This window comes from Chrysoperla carnea (genome assembly GCF_905475395.1).
Source record: "Chrysoperla carnea chromosome X unlocalized genomic scaffold, inChrCarn1.1 SUPER_X_unloc_16, whole genome shotgun sequence".
NCBI lineage: Eukaryota > Metazoa > Arthropoda > Insecta > Neuroptera > Chrysopidae > Chrysoperla > Chrysoperla carnea.
This window is the reverse complement of record NW_025408111.1, coordinates 4,903-15,140: the sequence shown is the minus strand read 5'-3', so window position 1 is coordinate 15,140 and position 10,238 is coordinate 4,903. Positions and strand designations below refer to the sequence as shown.

Genomic DNA, 10,238 nt, shown 5'->3' with positions numbered 1-10,238 from the left:
CACAAGTCGGGAAATTCAAACCGCAGTTCGATTATTATTACCTGGTGAATTGGCAAAGCACGCTGTTAGTGAAGGTACTAAAGCTGTTACAAAATATACAAGTTCAAAATAAATAAATCGAAAATATTATTTAATTGATAACATAAAAATACATCAACATATAAAAATGGCTCTCTTTTTAAGAGAGCCATCAAATTTTTTAAATAAGAGTAAATTATTTTTATATATACAAAAAAATTAAATAAACAATTATTAATATCATATTTAATATAAAATTTTATATATTAATAGCTTGAATATATCTATTATTAGTATATCAATATTATTAATTTTAAATATAATAAAGGATATCGCGGAATATATATCGTAAATCAATGTAATGCATTTGCATTACATTACCTTTATTATTTTCATTTTACATTTACTACTTGTTTATGTACGCTTATAATTATTAGAAAAATATTTTTAATAATTTTAAAAAATAAATGAAATAATAAAAATTTAATAATAAATTATTTATTGAAAGTATAAAAAATGGTATAGCAAAATCTTTATTTTCTTTGATTAAGGCGAAATGTTTTATTAGTTATAAATTCGATAATCTCCTATCGATACTTGTTACTCTTAACTTGTATATATAAAAAATATAATAGTATATTAATTTATAATAAAATTTTTTCAAAAATTCAATAAGTTATTGTAAAATAAAATAGATAATATACAAATTATAATTTATTATTGCAGATATATTACAATAAAAAAAAAAAATAAAAATATTTGGTAATGTATGTTATAAACAAAATAATTTGTTGTAAACAAATTATATAATATGTTATATTTATTAACAAATTTATTTACTCTTATATAAATAAAATTAGTGGCTTCCCAAAAAGGAAAGCCTGTTTAAATTTATCGGATGTATTAAATATTCTTTAATAAATTTACTAAATATTTTAAGTAAATTATTATATTTTCTTAACCTCCAAAACCATACAAAGTACGACCTTGTCGTTTTAATGCATATACAACATCCATAGCTGTAACTGTTTTACGTTTTGCGTGTTCAGTATATGTAACAGCATCCCGAATAACATTTTCAAGGAATACTTTAAGTACACCACGTGTTTCTTCATAAATTAAACCAGAGATACGTTTTACTCCACCTCGTCGTGCTAAACGACGAATTGCAGGTTTTGTAATACCTTGGATATTATCACGCAAAACTTTTCTATGACGTTTTGCACCCCCTTTTCCAAGACCCTTTCCACCTTTTCCTCTGCCAGTCATTTTAATAAAAAATTATTTACAATATTTTAACGAACGGATAACACGTGTGTTAACCTCACAAGTATTGTAATGTATGTGAGCGCCGGTACAATTGTGCCTTTTTATATAAAGCATTAAAGATTTTTTAAGCCACGCCTATACAATTTGATTAGTCCATACTCTGATAGCTATCCAATAGGATATGACAACAAAAATTTTGAAATTTCATATAAATATAAATACAACACATTTATTTCGCATTTAAACATTTGACTTTGTAGTATCAAATTGTCGAATATAATTTTAAAAATTGTGTGTTTTTTTGTAAAAACATTATTATTTGAAAATGGCTAGAACCAAGCAAACTGCACGTAAATCAACTGGTGGTAAAGCACCAAGAAAACAATTAGCAACGAAAGCTGCACGTAAAAGTGCACCAGCAACTGGTGGAGTAAAAAAACCACACAGATATCGTCCTGGTACAGTAGCTTTACGAGAAATTCGTCGTTATCAAAAAAGTACTGAATTGTTAATTCGTAAATTACCATTCCAACGTTTAGTACGTGAAATTGCACAAGATTTTAAAACCGATTTACGTTTTCAAAGTTCAGCTGTTATGGCATTACAAGAAGCTAGTGAAGCCTATTTAGTAGGTTTATTTGAAGATACCAATTTATGCGCAATTCATGCAAAGCGTGTTACAATTATGCCTAAGGATATACAATTGGCAAGACGTATTCGTGGAGAACGTGCATAAGCGTTTTAAATGACAATTTAAAAAAAAAAAAACAAATAAGAAATATTTTCGGTCCTATATATAGGACCAACATATATTATTAAATAAGAGTATATTATTTTTATTAAAAAATATATATATATATATATATATATATATATATATATATATATATATATAAATATAAATTATTGAAATAAAATTAAACATTATTAAAATTTTGTTATAATTATAAGCGATTGCTATTTCTAAAAATAAATAAATTTCATAAAATTTATATTATTTTATATTCATTTGAAATATTAAAAAAACTTCTCGCTTTAAAGTAACCATGATATGAGTTATAAATGCAATAAAATTTTATACAAAAAATAATATTTATTTGTTGATGAATAATATAAAAGGTTTACATTTCTAAATAACATATATTTATATATGGTGTGTAAAAAAAAAGAAAAGAAGAAAAATAATTTATATTTTTAATATAAAAAGGCAACCGCACACAGTGTTCCCAAGCGGTCACCCATCCAAGTACTGACTGTGCCCAATGTTGCTTAACTTCGGTGATCGGACGAGAACCGGTGTTTTCAACGTGGTATGGCTGTTGCCAGTAATAAATGAAAATTTTTACAAATATATATTTTTCATAAATATCATTAATATTAAAGTATATTATTAAAATTTTCAATGAAGTAATCAATTTAAATATATACTTATTTATTATACCATATATTTTAAATAAAAATGCAACCGCACACAGTATTCTCAAGTGGCCACCCATCCGTGGTACTGACTGTGGCAAATGTTTCTAAACTATTATTTTATAAAATATTTATACAAAAAATAATTTACTCTTATCAAATATTAATTTGTGGCCTGTATTAAGGCCTATGTTATTTTCATTTTTTAGCAAAAATAATGAAATATTTCAATATATTATTAAAGTAACAGATCATTTCTTTTTTGGTGCTGCTTTTTTAATTTTTGTAGGAGATGATTTGGCAACAGAAGCTTTCTTAGCTTTTGGTGCTTTCGGTTTACGAGCAGGGCTACTTTTGGCAGCGGATTTTGTACTTTTTGCTGGTTTTGCTTTAACTGGTGCTTTTTTTGATGCCGCTGATGATTTTGCAGTAACTTTTTTAGCAGCAGTTGATGATGATGGAGTCGCTTTTTTTGCTTTAGGCTTTTTGGCTGCCAATGATGTAGTTGTGGCTTTCTTTTCTTTTGGTGCCCGTTTACTTTTAGCACTCTTTGCTGAACCTTTTGCTCCACTTTCTTTTTTGGATACTTTTGATTTAGCTGAAGAATTAGATGAAGCGGAAGCAGCCAATTTGAATGAACCAGATGCACCTTTACCTTTAGTTTGTACCAAGGCTCCCTCAGTTACAGCAGCTTTTAAATATTTTTTAATAAATGGTGAAATTTTATCAGAATCCACTTTATAATTTGCAGCTAAATATTTTTTAATTGCTTGTAATGATGAACCACCACGTTCTTTTAAATTTTTAATTGCGTTAACAACCATTTCTGATGTACGTGGATGTGTTGGTTTTGAATGTTGTTTTGTACGTTTAGCACCAGAAGCTGTTGCTTTTTTTGTTGGTGTTGTAGAAGCAGCAGTAACCGCAGTTGCTGCAACAGCTGTAGAATTTTCTTCGGCCATATTTTTTACTTTATAAAAATAATGTATTTATTATAAATATTTAAATGATAAAATATAATAATTCTATCAAATAAAAAATAAAGGTTTTCAATTATATCATTATTCACAATAATATAAGTCCCTATGTAAGTCAAAGTACCATGTAGAAAACACATAAAAATTAAATAGTATTTCTAATTTACTGTCGTAGTAAACATGATTTATTTTTTCAATTTCTATAATATATAAAATAATAAATTATAAATTTAATAATAATATTTATTTTATAAATTAAAATATATTTAATTTTTTTATTAACAATTATTAATAAACATAGTTTAATATTAATTATTTCAATCATACAAAACAATAATATTTTTAAGGTAAACTTAAAAAGTATATATTTTTATTTTTTATTTAATATCGATTTATTATAAATTATTAGTATATAAATAATTAAAAAATTTAATATATAAATATATATATTATAGTATAAGATTTCATTTTTAGAAAAACTTTTTTTGTCAATAATGAAAACGTATTATTATGAAATGTGTTAATCGAACATTGACAAAATATATTTCATTAGAAAATACTTTTATTTATGCATTAATATCAATAATTAACTATTAAATTAATTTTTTCATAATTATATAAAGAAATTTTATACTGATATAAGTATTTATATATTATAATATTTATTTTAAATATAAAAAAATTTATGACAAAATATATTATTAGAGTATTTGTTGAGATTAATATAAGATTATTTTAAATAAGAATTAATTTATATAATTATTAAAATATTATTAATTTTATGTTATGTAATTTTAATAAAAATAAATAATAATAATAAATATAAAAATTTTTTAACAATTTAAATTTTATATGATCTAAATAATTTTGTTAAGTACGATATGAGAAATCATTGTAAGCTTCGTTAAGAAACTTTGTAATATAAAATAATAATAATAATATTAAATATATAAATAAATAAAATAAATTTGATACATATTTTTGGTTCATTCTGTGTATAAATCAAAGGATACCGAATAATTGGTAACGGATGCGATATATTATAGTATCGAGTATTAAAACATAATATATAAATTTATCTTGTTATTCAAATTTTTTGTTACTTAACTTATGTATTTAGAAAATTTATAATATTATTTATATAATTGACATAAAATCTTATAAATTGAAATTTTATTAATATGTATCAAAAGAAGAGAGTAACGTATTGATATAATATCAAAGGATACTGATTATTTAAATAACGAATACGTCATATATTGTTTGTGTAACAAAGTTCACTTGGCCATCTAGTTGAAAATAACATTTTCAATAGAAAGTTTATATGCTTTTTTTTTTCTTTAATTATTAAAAAAATAAATTGAAATTTAATTCAATCAAATTTTATAATAATTTTTAAAAAATTTTTCCTTTTAAAAAATATTTTGTGATGTTGTGATAATATGTATTAATACAAGTGCATCCTGATACTTTTATCTCTAGTAAAGGTATGAGTATCATGAACAGTTTTGTTATCTAATGATATTATTTTGATAATATTTTGTGTATATTCTTATAATATTTTGTCTAAATATCATCATAATACAATATTATTTTGATAATATTTTATGAATATTCTTATAATATGTTACCTAAATGTCATCATAATATGATGAATTATTTCCATAATAACATATAAAAAAGAAAAAAAAAAAAAAAAATCATTAATTTATAATTATTTAAATTGATTCTTTAAAAAAATATTATAATATATTATTTATAAAAATAATTTTTACTCTTATTTTAAATAAATTTGTGGCCTTTTATTAAAAGGCCTATGATCGATGTATTATTATTATAAAAATTAATGCAATGTTTTTAATTTATGCTTTCTTTTCAGTTTTCTTTGGTAATAACACTGCTTGAATGTTTGGTAATACACCACCTTGAGCAATTGTTACACCAGATAATAATTTATTTAATTCTTCATCATTACGAATTGCCAATTGTAAATGACGTGGAATGATACGTGTTTTTTTGTTATCACGGGCAGCATTACCAGCTAACTCGAGAACTTCTGCAGCCAAATATTCCATAACAGCAGCCAAATATACTGGGGCACCAGCACCTACTCGTTCAGCATAATTTCCTTTTCGTAATAATCTGTGAATTCTTCCAACAGGAAATTGTAATCCTGCTCGGCTTGATCTTGACTTTGCCTTTCCCTTTACTTTACCACCTTTACCTCGTCCAGACATAGCGAATAAATTTATTTAATTAATATTTTTTTTTGTAAATATAATCACACAGATGTGTACGTTACGGGGATTGTAACATAAATGTTTAAAATGTTATTTGGGTATTTTAATTTATAATATTTATAAAATATAAAACTTTAAAAATAAACCAATCACCTTATAGTATTATTTTCAGCCAATCAGAGAGTAGTATTCATTTTTATTGTTATATCCATCTTCGCGTATATAATACGCTAGTTGTATACACGACACGCTCATACATATACTGACTGGTGTTCTGTAACTATCTGTGTATATTAATTGTTTGTAACAATGCCACCAAAAACAAGTGGAAAAGCAGCAAAAAAAGCTGGCAAAGCTCAAAAAAATATATCAAAGAGTGATAAGAAAAAGAAGAGGAAGCGCAAGGAATCATATGCAATTTACATTTACAAAGTATTAAAACAAGTGCATCCTGATACTGGTATCTCTAGTAAAGCTATGAGTATCATGAACAGTTTTGTTAATGATATTTTTGAACGTATTGCTGCTGAAGCATCACGTTTAGCACATTATAATAAACGTTCAACAATCACAAGTCGGGAAATTCAAACCGCAGTTCGATTATTATTACCTGGTGAATTGGCAAAGCACGCTGTTAGTGAAGGTACTAAAGCTGTTACAAAATATACAAGTTCAAAATAAATAAATCGAAAATATTATTTAATTGATAACATAAAAATACATCAACATATAAAAACGGCTCTCTTTTTAAGAGAGCCATCAAATTTTTTAAATAAGAGTAAATTATTTTTATATATACAAAAAAATTAAATAAACAATTATTAATATCATATTTAATATAAAATTTTATATATTAATAGCTTGAATATATCTATTATTAGTATATCAATATTATTAATTTTAAATATAATAAAGGATATCGCGGAATATATATCGTAAATCAGTGTAATGCAAATGCATTACATTACCTTTATTATTTTCATTTTACATTTACTACTTGTTTATGTACGCTTATAATTATTAGAAAAATATTTTTAATAATTTTAAAAAATAAATGAAATAATAAAAATTTAATAATAAATTATTTATTGAAAGTATAAAAAATGGTATAGCAAAATCTTTATTTTCTTTGATTAAGGCGAAATGTTTTATTAGTTATAAATTCGATAATCTCCTATCGATACTTGTTACTCTTAACTTGTATATATAAAAAATATAATAGTATATTAATTTATAATAAAATTTTTTCAAAAATTCAATAAGTTATTGTAAAATAAAATAGATAATATACAAATTATAATTTATTATTGCAGATATATTACAATAAAAAAAAAAAATAAAAATATTTGGTAATGTATGTTATAAACAAAATAATTTGTTGTAAACAAATTATATAATATGTTATATTTATTAACAAATTTATTTACTCTTATATAAATAAAATTAGTGGCTTCCCAAAAAGGAAAGCCTGTTTAAATTTATCGGATGTATTAAATATTCTTTAATAAATTTACTAAATATTTTAAGTAAATTATTATATTTTCTTAACCTCCAAAACCATACAAAGTACGACCTTGTCGTTTTAATGCATATACAACATCCATAGCTGTAACTGTTTTACGTTTTGCGTGTTCAGTATATGTAACAGCATCCCGAATAACATTTTCAAGGAATACTTTAAGTACACCACGTGTTTCTTCATAAATTAAACCAGAGATACGTTTTACTCCACCTCGTCGTGCTAAACGACGAATTGCAGGTTTTGTAATACCTTGGATATTATCACGCAAAACTTTTCTATGACGTTTTGCACCCCCTTTTCCAAGACCCTTTCCACCTTTTCCTCTGCCAGTCATTTTAATAAAAAATTATTTACAATATTTTAACGAACGGATAACACGTGTGTTAACCTCACAAGTATTGTAATGTATGTGAGCGCCGGTACAATTGTGCCTTTTTATATAAAGCATTAAAGATTTTTTAAGCCACGCCTATACAATTTGATTAGTCCATACTCTGATAGCTATCCAATAGGATATGACAACAAAAATTTTGAAATTTCATATAAATATAAATACAACACATTTATTTCGCATTTAAACATTTGACTTTGTAGTATCAAATTGTCGAATATAATTTTTAAAATTGTGTGTTTTTTTGTAAAAACATTATTATTTGAAAATGGCTAGAACCAAGCAAACTGCACGTAAATCAACTGGTGGTAAAGCACCAAGAAAACAATTAGCAACGAAAGCTGCACGTAAAAGTGCACCAGCAACTGGTGGAGTAAAAAAACCACACAGATATCGTCCTGGTACAGTAGCTTTACGAGAAATTCGTCGTTATCAAAAAAGTACTGAATTGTTAATTCGTAAATTACCATTCCAACGTTTAGTACGTGAAATTGCACAAGATTTTAAAACCGATTTACGTTTTCAAAGTTCAGCTGTTATGGCATTACAAGAAGCTAGTGAAGCCTATTTAGTAGGTTTATTTGAAGATACCAATTTATGCGCAATTCATGCAAAGCGTGTTACAATTATGCCTAAGGATATACAATTGGCAAGACGTATTCGTGGAGAACGTGCATAAGCGTTTTAAATGACAATTTAAAAAAAAAAAAAACAAATAAGAAATATTTTCGGTCCTATATATAGGACCAACATATATTATTAAATAAGAGTATATTATTTTTATTAAAAAATATATATATATATATATATATATATATATATATATATATATATATATATATATAAATATAAATTATTGAAATAAAATTAAACATTATTAAAATTTTGTTATAATTATAAGCGATTGCTATTTCTAAAAATAAATAAATTTCATAAAATTTATATTATTTTATATTCATTTGAAATATTAAAAAAACTTCTCGCTTTAAAGTAACCATGATATGAGTTATAAATGCAATAAAATTTTATACAAAAAATAATATTTATTTGTTGATGAATAATATAAAAGGTTTACATTTCTAAATAACATATATTTATATATGGTGTGTAAAAAAAAAGAAAAGAAGAAAAATAATTTATATTTTTAATATAAAAAGGCAACCGCACACAGTGTTCCCAAGCGGTCACCCATCCAAGTACTGACTGTGCCCAATGTTGCTTAACTTCGGTGATCGGACGAGAACCGGTGTTTTCAACGTGGTATGGCTGTTGCCAGTAATAAATGAAAATTTTTACAAATATATATTTTTCATAAATATCATTAATATTAAAGTATATTATTAAAATTTTCAATGAAGTAATCAATTTAAATATATACTTATTTATTATACCATATATTTTAAATAAAAATGCAACCGCACACAGTATTCTCAAGTGGCCACCCATCCGTGGTACTGACTGTGTTCTAAACTATTATTTTATAAAATATTTATACAAAAAATAATTTACTCTTATCAAATATTAATTTGTGGCCTGTATTAAGGCCTATGTTATTTTCATTTTTTAGCAAAAATAATGAAATATTTCAATATATTATTAAAGTAACAGATCATTTCTTTTTTGGTGCTGCTTTTTTAATTTTTGTAGGAGATGATTTGGCAACAGAAGCTTTCTTAGCTTTTGGTGCTTTCGGTTTACGAGCAGGGCTACTTTTGGCAGCGGATTTTGTACTTTTTGCTGGTTTTGCTTTAACTGGTGCTTTTTTTGATGCCGCTGATGATTTTGCAGTAACTTTTTTAGCAGCAGTTGATGATGATGGAGTCGCTTTTTTTGCTTTAGGCTTTTTGGCTGCCAATGATGTAGTTGTGGCTTTCTTTTCTTTTGGTGCCCGTTTACTTTTAGCACTCTTTGCTGAACCTTTTGCTCCACTTTCTTTTTTGGATACTTTTGATTTAGCTGAAGAATTAGATGAAGCGGAAGCAGCCAATTTGAATGAACCAGATGCACCTTTACCTTTAGTTTGTACCAAGGCTCCCTCAGTTACAGCAGCTTTTAAATATTTTTTAATAAATGGTGAAATTTTATCAGAATCCACTTTATAATTTGCAGCTAAATATTTTTTAATTGCTTGTAATGATGAACCACCACGTTCTTTTAAATTTTTAATTGCGTTAACAACCATTTCTGATGTACGTGGATGTGTTGGTTTTGAATGTTGTTTTGTACGTTTAGCACCAGAAGCTGTTGCTTTTTTTGTTGGTGTTGTAGAAGCAGCAGTAACCGCAGTTGCTGCAACAGCTGTAGAATTTTCTTCGGCCATATTTTTTACTTTATAAAAATAATGTATTTATTATAAATATTTAAATGATAAAATATAATAATTCTATCAAATAAAAAATAAAGGT

The 10,238-nt window shown here is 24.9% G+C and overlaps 2 non-coding genes across 2 annotated transcripts; both read right to left on the bottom strand.

Annotated features, from left to right (window-relative positions):
• Nucleotides 1–2,492: 2,492 nt before the first annotated feature.
• Nucleotides 2,493–2,611, bottom strand: LOC123303922. The gene has a single exon (XR_006535990.1). It is a non-coding gene; the product is annotated as a 5S ribosomal RNA (ribosomal RNA).
• Nucleotides 2,612–8,988: 6,377 nt separating this feature from the next.
• LOC123303919 lies at nucleotides 8,989–9,107 on the bottom strand. Its single transcript, XR_006535988.1, has one exon. It is a non-coding gene; the product is annotated as a 5S ribosomal RNA (ribosomal RNA).
• Nucleotides 9,108–10,238: the final 1,131 nt, after the last annotated feature.